Here is a 9,247-nt window from a genome sequence, read left to right as displayed (position 1 = left end):
TATATTTATAATATTTTTAAACTATTGTGGGAAGAAATCTTGATCTGGTTTAGTTCTAAGCCGGGAGAAAGGCACTGGAGACAAAATGGAGACCAGAGGCTGATTGGAAAGAGGGTCCGTTTATTGATAAATAGAACCACATGTTTGTGGTTCTGGTGCAGCTAACTATATGGAGTTGAGAGTGCTGGTTTTTTATACCTTCTTTTGGGCTTTTTATTTGAGTTTCCTGTTTATGTGCAAGAACATATCTTCTATTGGCTGTTAAAAAGCTAGTTTTTTGCATCAATGTTTCATCTAAGAATTCATAATATTGCATTTTATATTCAGAAGAAATTCTTGATGAATCCAGAATCTTTGTGTTATGTTCTGAGCCTGTCGGCAGGCATCCCCTAGCGGGGCGAATGGTTCCTTGTTACAAGTGTTCTGATTGGCTCCCGTTCTGACAGCCAGATATAAAAGAGCTGTCAAAACGGGTGCGTTCTGTTCTGTCTTGCCTGTTGCTGTGGAGCGAACTGAGCTCAATAAACGTTGCGTATTGAATCTCTGTGGTGCTTCAGTTATTGCCGAACTCACAAGAATATATTTCACTGGTGACGAGGATGGGATGCCTGCCTGAAGAAAACCGTGTGAGTTGCCGCGCTGCCGAGGGTCCGCAGTGTGAATTCCCTTCAGAGTCGTCCCAGATTCCTGTCAGACGGAGGAAGCATGTCATCACCTCAGAACTTTGCCCCATTTAACCCAGCAACCGAGTCGTGAGAGGCGTATGTAGCCCAGTTTGAATGTTTCCTCATTGCTAAAGAGTATACAGATCTATCTAGTGCTAGGAAGCGCGCTTATTTTCTGAATGTCTGTGGGACACACATGTTCGAGACAGCCATGATGTTGATGGCCCCCCAGTCAATTCATGCAGGGACTTGGGAAGAATTCATGGCCAAACTAAAAAAACATTATGCCCTGGCACCCTCCAAATTCGCCTGGCGGCAGTTGTTTTACCATAGGGATCAGGCTGAAGGGGAATCAGTTAACCAGTATGTAGCTGCTTTGAGGAGAGCAGTGCGCCACTGTGAATTTGTTAACCTGGACGATTACCTTTTGGACCGGCTTGTCAGTGGTGTCTGGGATGAACGCCTCAAGCAAAGATTAATCGCTAAACAGGACCTCACGTTCCAGATGGCGTTAGACAAGCTGTGTGCCTCAGAACTGGCCACCCTCTCATTAGCTGATATGCTGTGGGGCCAGAGCCCGCCAATAGCGAAAGGAGCATCCATACATTTCAGTGAAGTTGACCTGCTATATGAGGAAGAAGAGGACGCTGTCCATCAACTTAAGGAGCTTAAGAAGAATACTCCCATGAAAGATAGCCTTCCTCTGACAGGCTGCCTAGGGTGTGGAGGAAATCATTCACAAGCTGCATGTAATTTCAAAGACGCTATTTGCCACCATTGTGGCCAACAGGGCCACATTTCCCGGGTATGCCGATTGATCCAGTCCCAGAGGGGTCTGCAAAAGGGACCATCGGGCGGCCCTTCTTTTGGCAGGTGGCCTCCCCCAAGATCGCAGAGCATGTTTCTTTAAAGAAACTTCCCATTTTCATGCTTGATAGCTCAGCCCAATGACATTTTCTACCGAATTAGATCCAGAAAAAACTCTTCAAGATCTTAATGAATGGTCTGAAACTTTTGGGAAAGGAAAGTCAAAATAGACAGCCAAGTCCTGAATCAAAGAAGGCTTTAAACGGACAACCTACATCTTGATTTCCACATTGAAGAATACTGGTAATTATGCTGCTATTGTATATTTCTGTCTACCTATTTATTTCAACCTTATGTCTCTTCTTCCACTCTTTCAGATTAATGGACCTTGGCCAATGGACCTTGGCCATGTTCAGAGCACTAATTTCTATCTTGTCAGTGTCAGCCCTTGAACTCTCAGTGGCAAATCAAATTTTTGTTTCTTAAAGAAGTATCAACAATTGCTTTCTTCTTCACTGAACTCAACATTGAACAATTCTAGAAGTAGCATTTATAAATTAAATATTTATTTAGATTTCATGTCCCAATCAGGCGAAAATGCTATAGAAGCCATTGGCTTGTGGTCAGGCAACTTCTCTCTTACCACACAGAGGCCTTTGCAGCTAATCTGCTTCTCTCATATGAGGAGGGGGCAATTAACTGTCCTACAACACATTTCACTGTTCTATCACAGATATTATATTAAAGAGACCATAGTTTTGTTGTTCTTCTCATGAAGCCGATATAACAGATACAGAGGTATTTAATAGCTAATATTGTCTCACTGAGAAGGATGATACTTAATACATATGTCTAGCAGAAATTCACAAGACTATCAATAATTTACAGTAATCTAGTCCCTGACATGAAATTCAGCAACACTGGCCAAAGATATTGAGAAGAAAGGAAGGCTATTTGGAATTGAGCATTGCCAATATTGTACAGATACAAAACTTGGGTGAAATCAGAGCAAATTCCTTATATTCAGAGTGGATGAAATAACATAATTTCTGACAATTAATGATTGTTGCTGTCATATAGTCATGTCTGATGCCTCATCCATAATATTGAAATGAAAATATTTAATGAGGTGGGCAGGAGCTATAATTATTCCCTACTTGGGCTGATAAATTTCTGAATCAGATCCAAAGTTTCAATATTTCCTCTGCAGGTTCTCTGAGAGTTGATTTTTGCATTGCTATGTGGTGAACTGCATTTATTATCTCAGTTCTCTGCCTACGTAACGGATTGTCTCTTCATCTTTTGAGTCCTTTATTATTTAATTGGTAAGTGTAAAACTATTTAGCTTTTCTTTGTTTGAATGATTATGATCATAGTCTGAGCAAATTCAATCTGTAGCAGACTTTATTCAAATCTTACAAAATTTGGATGTAAAATGTGGATAAATTTTAAAGATCTACAACATGGGATCATATTCTGAGTTTATCTTGGCAAACAGAATATTTTGAAATATTTGTGATGTTTCTAAATCAAAACAAAATATACTGATTTTTTTTCTATACTATTTCCTAAGTTATATTGTGTATGGTGGCAGGATGTTCATCTAGTGACTGCAATAAAGTTTATTGATTTAGAATAATTTTAATAAAGATTTTTTTATATTTAATATCTTAAAAATGGGAATGTGGTCCAACTTGGCTTGTGCAAAGATATGTAGTTTGTGTAACTGCATTTTGCTATGCCACTTCCAAACATCTTTGTAGAATTAATTCTGTTTTTCTTTTCTCTTTTTCTTTTCTCTTTTTTTTTCCTTTCAATTTCTTTTTTCCCCTTTTTATATATTTTTATAGTCTATGAAGCTTTACTTTACAAATATATTATTTGGGACATATTTAATTATTAAATTAATTACTAAATTATACATTATTAAATAATCTCTGGTTTTTTTCAATTTTTCAAAAGTTAATTGTGCTTCAGTTCCTTTGAAATAAATCCAGAAATTATCCATTAGTTGAAATCAATGGGATTTCTGTTAATCATGATCATTAATTAGTCAAACGTAGTAATACAATCCTATGGATATCTACCTTATGTAGAAAAATATACCCAATTAAATATAGGTAAATCCAGACCCAGGTAAATGCATAAGAGATTGCAGCCTGAAGCATGACTAACTTTCTGTGGAAACAACACATTTGTTATGGCAAACTAGGCCATTTCCTAATAATTCCTCAAATCTTCAATGTTTTTTCTATTATCATTTCATTTTTTTCTTTCTCTGCAATAGAAGTATTTGTGGCTATATCAGTCAGACCAATATTTTTAGATCTCCTAAAACTCCTTAAAATTTACAAAATCAGTAGAGTAGCTTTGGTGTCATATAATCCTTAAATTCTTCTTGCAATGAAATCTCATTAAAAAGAGGGGTTGGAGAATTTTCTTGGGGGAGGGGAGAGAAAATGATATTTTATTGTACTTTCCGTGGCAATTTGTAAATAAATATACCTTGGAAGTTGTAATTAACATTTTTATTAGATAAATGACTCATACTTGGTAAATTACCATGTATAAATATTCCATTAATATGCAACACAAACTTATCATAGTTTACAGCTATCAGCAGTGCAAACATATGTTCAGACACAGTGCCTCAGTGTATCCATATTTGAGGATTCCTTGGCAAACATATTGATGATTTAAGGATCTTAGAATTGCAAAGGGAAAGCAAATCTTTCAAGTGGGCTCAATGTGATGGCAGGGTGATTTTGTTTATGCTGGAAAGAGGAAAGATTCATCATTGCCAAAGTGTTTTGTCCAGAGTTGTTGTTTTTTTTTACATACTAGTTCCCTACATTCTTACTGTGGCACACAATAATCAGAAAGGAAGACTATTTACTTAGCATTACTGAAAGAGGAGTAAGCTTGACTTGGCTCCAAAATTGGAAAAAGCAATATTTTAATCATTGCCATCCCAGGAAAATTTAATTGGGTTCTTCTTTTAATGTCCCCTTTTACCACTTTGGGTGTTGGGGGAATTTAACTGGGTAAAGAGTAAAAAATAAATGCTAACCAGTGCATCTGAATTTAAAAAGGAACAAAGACTTTGGTAAGAAGAACAAAACCAGCAAAATTCCTCTATTTACAACCATTCAAACTTACAGTAGCACTGAAAAAAACTTACAACTTAACAACCAGCCCTTGCAGTTACAACCATTGCAGTTGTACAATTTACAACTCACAGTTATATCATCAAAATTTGGGCACTAAAAACCAGTTGCAGTGATCCATGGTCATGTGATCACCATTTATGACCTTCCCAGCAAGCTTCTGACAGTTAATGGGTGAAACTGGATTCGCTTAAAGACTGTGTGACTCATTTAACAATCATCTTTTTTAACAGTAGAAATTCCAGCTCAATTATGGTTATAAGTGAGCATTACCTGTAGAGAAGACATTATTAAAATTTGTCACTAAGCTTGCTGAGATGTCAGTTATAATATTCTATTTATCTTGAGCAAAGCAGCATAAAGCAGGTAAGAAATTAGAAAACACAGATAGAAATGAACCTGCAGGTATAAGTTAAAATGCCTTCTTCTCCCCATTCTTGTATAAGTTAAATATCCTGGATGAATCAATCATGTAATTACAGGCTTATGTACACTAATCAGAGAACTGTCCATCTCATTGAAGAGAGAGGTCCAAAACCATTAATCTTCTATCACCTTATATATATGCCATCTATCTGCTTATCTACTTTGGTGCTGTCTGATTCCAGGCTGATTCAGGACCACTCACAATATAAATGCAACACAAATATAATAAAGTAACTAGAAATGCAATAATAACAATAATGCATTAATGATAATTTATTGAATTTGTGTGCTGCCTGACTATCAACGATTTTGGATATGTCACAACAAAGAAATTACAATAAACTCAATAAAAACCAATAAGAGAACTAAAATGGCAAACCCAGACAGCTACACCAGAACATTTAGCAAGAGGGTTACTTATACTGTATTGTACCCCAGTCCTGGAAGAACATCCTTGGATATATTATAGCAGGGGTCTCCAACCTTGATCCTTTAAGACTTGTGGACTTCAACTCCCAGAGTTCCTCAGCCAGCTTGGCTGGCTGAGGGACTCTGGGAGTTGAAGTCCACAAGTCTTAAAGGGACCAAGGTTGGAGACCCCTGCATTATAGATCTTTAAAGCCTTTGAGAATACCAAAAGGATGGGAGATATCTGGATCCCATGGAGGACACTCCATCAGCTATTATCAGCTGAGCAGAAACCATGAGAGACAGGTACTCAGTTAACCTTATGGCATTTAGGACTTTATTAGTGATAACTTTGTATGTAAATGTAAATTGCACCCAGAAGCACAATGGCACCTAGTGTGACTTTGAAACAGAGGTGTCATGTGCACATGCTGATATAGGGCTACTATTGCCTTGGGCAGAATTGGTGCACAAGCTGGGAGTTCTATTCTCAAAAGGGTAGTGGCAGCCGTGGCTAAAAAGATGTTTTCAAAATTACATCTTGTGTGGCAGCCAATGTTCACAATCATTGATGAATTACTTATCTTTCAGCTGGACTATTGCAATGTGTTCAACATGGGGTACCCCTGAAGAACGTTCAGAAGCTTCAGCTGTTTTAGGGTGCATTGGCACAGGAGCTATAGGACGCCCCACAGTACATCCATATAACATAGCTGTTTCATGAACTGCTGCTGTCTTGGAGTAGGCTTCCAGGTGCAATTCAAAGTGGTGGATGTCACTTTTAAAGACCTATACGGCTTGGGAGCAGGTTACTTGTGAGACTGCCATTCTCCACAGGTTTCTGCCCATCCCACTGGATCAGGTGGACTGGGCATCCTCCTCCTCCTCTTCCTCCTCCTCCCCCTCCTCCTCCTCCTCCTCCTCCTCCTCATATGCTTCATGTGCTTTTTACCATATGATTTAAATCAAGAGTCATTTCAGGTTCCCAGATAAATGAAGTTCTTTTATCTACCTGCTGTGGCTCCCTGTTGGCTGAACCCACCACTGGCTGGCCCCGCCCATCACACTCCCTTCCCAGTCACTCCTCTCTCCACCTTGTGCAGCACAGTTAAATTTAGCACACTTCACAATGGGGAAGATGGTATCCCCTTGACCTCCTGGAGCCCATTATGATGCGGAGTATTGGCCACAGCTGGGCCGGAATAGTGTCTCAGGAAGAGAGCAAGTTGCGCATCTCCCCAATAAATCGAAGTGCGTGTGGCACCAACAAGTGCCGGAAGAAGCAATCGCAAGATGATGATGATTATTATTATTTATTAGATTTCTATACCACCCTTCTCTCGAAGGACTCAGGGCGGTTTACAGCCAAAGATAAAATAGTAACAATATACAATTAAGAACAAATTAAAAAACTTATTATACATTTGGCCAGAATTATAAAACATTTAAAAACTAAAAACCCATTAAAATTCATATAAAATTTAGAAATTTAAAAATTTAACAAAAAACTTAGGCCAGCCCCGCGCGAGTAAATAAATACGTTTTCAACTCGCGGCGAAAGGTCCGAAGATCAGGTATTTGACGCAAACCAGGGGGAAGTTCGTTCCAAAGGGTAGGAGCCCCCACAGAGAAGGATCTTCCCCTGTGGGCCGCCAGCCGACATTGTTTGGCGGAAAGCACCCTGAGAAGTCCCTCTCTGTGTGAGCGTACGGGTCGGTGGGAGGCATGAGGTAACAGTAGGCGGTCCCGTAAGTACCCAGGCCCTAAGCCATGGAGCGCTTTGAAGGTGGTAACCAAAACCTTAAAGTGACGCAAGTACTGGGGTGCTTTGCTCCAGTTCTGGAATATGGAGCAAGTTTCCATCCCCTGCCATCACCCTGTTGTGTCTCGTCCGATCTCACCACAGCAGGGGCCTTCTTATCTGCTTCCGAACACGGAGGAATGTCCTAGTATGCCTCCCGGCCCCAGCTCTGGCTCCATGCCCAAGCAAACGGAGCAACTAGACCCCTCCCCCTCCTCTACAGCATCTGAGCCTGAGGGAGGTCAATTGCCAACAGCTGCAGACTGGAGTGACCCTCGCGTCAGAAGACTTGATAGACGGAGGCAACAGAAGGAAGGGAGGGGCAGGCCTGGATAAGTGCTGAGTCATGGAGCCACACCCCATGGCCTATATAAAGGACCTGCTTTCTGGCATTCTCTGAGTCAGGCAAAGTCTAAACATATCTTGCTGAAGTCACTTTCTGGTCTCCTGCCTGTCCTGCGGACTTTGCTAGGACTGGCAGAGCTGCAGAGGCACGTCTGATTCGGATTTCCCTGACCCGAGGAGGAGTGGGACACGACACACCCTTACCTTCTCAGGCCAGGCAAGGAGTGACTGGAAGGGGAGGGTGAGGAGGGGGGCCAGCCATTGATGAGTTCAGCCAACAGGGAGCCACAGCAGGGGGATGAAAGAGCCACATGCGGCTCCAGAGCCGTGGATTGCCAACACCTGGTTTATAATATAAAATACAAAAATACAAGAGCGAATCGTAGGAAAAATAGGGAAGGGAAAGAGGAAGGAAGAAGTATAGAAAAGAAGGGGGGAAAGAAAAAAAAGTGTTGACTTCCAACTCCCTCTGATGCAGTAGAATAAGACAGTAACATCAAACCTCAACTTTTTACTTTTCCATAATAGTATAAACTAGCCATTTCTATAACAATTCTTTCTAATCAGTAAAACCCAAAATCAAAGTTTCACTTTTTTTCCACCTCAAGCACAAAGTCCAGAAGTGGTTTCCAAGTAGAAACAAAAGTACTTACATTTTTTTTCTTTGATCAAAGCAGTAAATTTAGCCATCTGTGCTAACTCCATCAACCTTTGCAGCCATCCGTCCATTGTGGGGACCGAAACATCCTTCCATTTTTGTGTAGTCTTGCTGCCATCAACATTTATAATATCAAAGCTCCAATTTTTTCCCCAAGTCTTTTTCCATTAAACTTTCTGGTTTTATCTTTATATACCCTTTAAGAATTTTCTGCAGTAGTATATGAATCCTACTCCAATATCTGTTTGCTTTATCACATGTAAAAATATGGAACGCTTTATAAATTTCCATGTCATCCTTGCACAGGGGCCATGCTAATCTTCTCTGCATCGTTCCAATTTTAGTATGTGTGTTGCCGAAGTGAGCAAGCAAACTAGGCATGCTCTGAAACCCAATCAAGAAAGTAGTGTGTTTGGTGAGTCCTCAGAAACTTGCCCATTTAGCTATCTTGTGAAACAGCCTTTCCCTGACATATGGATACCCGTGACTCATAGCATAAAGATCTGTCTTTTCTCCTGGCATTGGGGCCAGAGTACAAATGGATCCATTGAGAGTACACGTCAACCTATTGCTATTATTATGAGGGGGTTTTTGGAGCCTAAAATGCTATCTCTTGTTTATGCAACTTTCTAATGTTATGAATTGTGACTGTTGCTGTTGCTGTTTACTATTCAGGGTTGGCAGATGGTCAGTCACATAAATACGTTAAATAAATAAGTACAATATGAAATAAAAATTAGATCACTATCTCTATGTAGCCCGTTCTCTGGTTCAATAATGGCAAAAAAGACATGGTTTGGGGACATGTCTAATCAGACAAAAATCTTACTGAATTCACTTGGGCTTACATACAGAAAACTGCTATAATTAGCAACTGCTGACTATTCATATCTGATCATTGTTTAAACTCTACCTTCTTGTCTTACGAGGAACAACCCTCTGAGAAATAACACTCCAGACGTATCTGCTA

At 39.9% G+C, this 9,247-nt stretch overlaps 1 non-coding gene across 1 annotated transcript; it reads right to left on the bottom strand.

Moving 5' to 3' along the window:
* Positions 1-8,538: 8,538 nt before the first annotated feature.
* LOC131201576 (U6 spliceosomal RNA) lies at positions 8,539-8,645 on the bottom strand. Its single transcript, XR_009155934.1, has one exon. It is a non-coding gene; the product is annotated as a U6 spliceosomal RNA (small nuclear RNA).
* Positions 8,646-9,247: the final 602 nt, after the last annotated feature.

Source organism: Ahaetulla prasina, chromosome 6 (genome assembly GCF_028640845.1).
Source record: "Ahaetulla prasina isolate Xishuangbanna chromosome 6, ASM2864084v1, whole genome shotgun sequence".
NCBI lineage: Eukaryota > Metazoa > Chordata > Lepidosauria > Squamata > Colubridae > Ahaetulla > Ahaetulla prasina.
Note: the sequence above shows the minus strand (reverse complement) of the source record. Positions and strands in the feature narration are given on the sequence as shown.